The following is a 752-nucleotide window of genomic DNA, read 5'->3' as shown; positions in this document are numbered from 1 at the left end:
TAACTTTGAAGAAAAACAATAATTTTTACTCTATATATATTTTCTTATATAAGAATCTTTATTTAATTCGAATTGGTCGGTACATTGTCTGCAATCAAATATCCACACTTCCAACCGCTCAATCCCCAACACACAATATTAATCTAAGTCCAATGAACTCTTAATAAAAGGCAAATATCATTAATTATTATATCTAATCTCCAAATTAAAATTAATATTTGATAGAGTATCAAACAAAAATGCAGCAACCACCGTAGGTAGAAGAGTCTCCTTCAGAGTACGTATGCACTTGAAAACACAACCCTAACGAAGTTTCTCACGTGCGCCATGGCACGTGCGTCCCAAAACTGTCGGTGCTATATCCTTTGATCTGGATCTTATTGTCATCGTACACATGCTTCCGATGCATGCCACGTGTCCTCTAATTCATGGATGCCTTCGTATATTTTGATCTTCCTTTTCTTCTTCTATCCAATTATGGTTAAAACTAGGTGCAGTCGACTTCACGTGAAGTTGATAATTGAGAACTGTTAGATAATTTGACCAATTTGACTAAATTTTTATCTAATAACTTTTAGTTATCAACTTAACGTAAAGTCGACTGCACCTGAATTTCCACCACCAATTATATGCGTAGGTGGAATTCAATCATAATTCAACTTATTTTAAATTGATGATTAGATAAAATTACATTTTATTTGAATTTAATTTTGGTGACCTTTCCAGTTTAAATTTATTTTTAAATAATAAAT

This window comes from Arachis ipaensis, chromosome B05, assembly GCF_000816755.2.
Source record: "Arachis ipaensis cultivar K30076 chromosome B05, Araip1.1, whole genome shotgun sequence".
In the NCBI taxonomy this organism is placed as follows: domain Eukaryota; kingdom Viridiplantae; phylum Streptophyta; class Magnoliopsida; order Fabales; family Fabaceae; genus Arachis; species Arachis ipaensis.
This window is presented reverse-complemented; position numbering follows the sequence as displayed.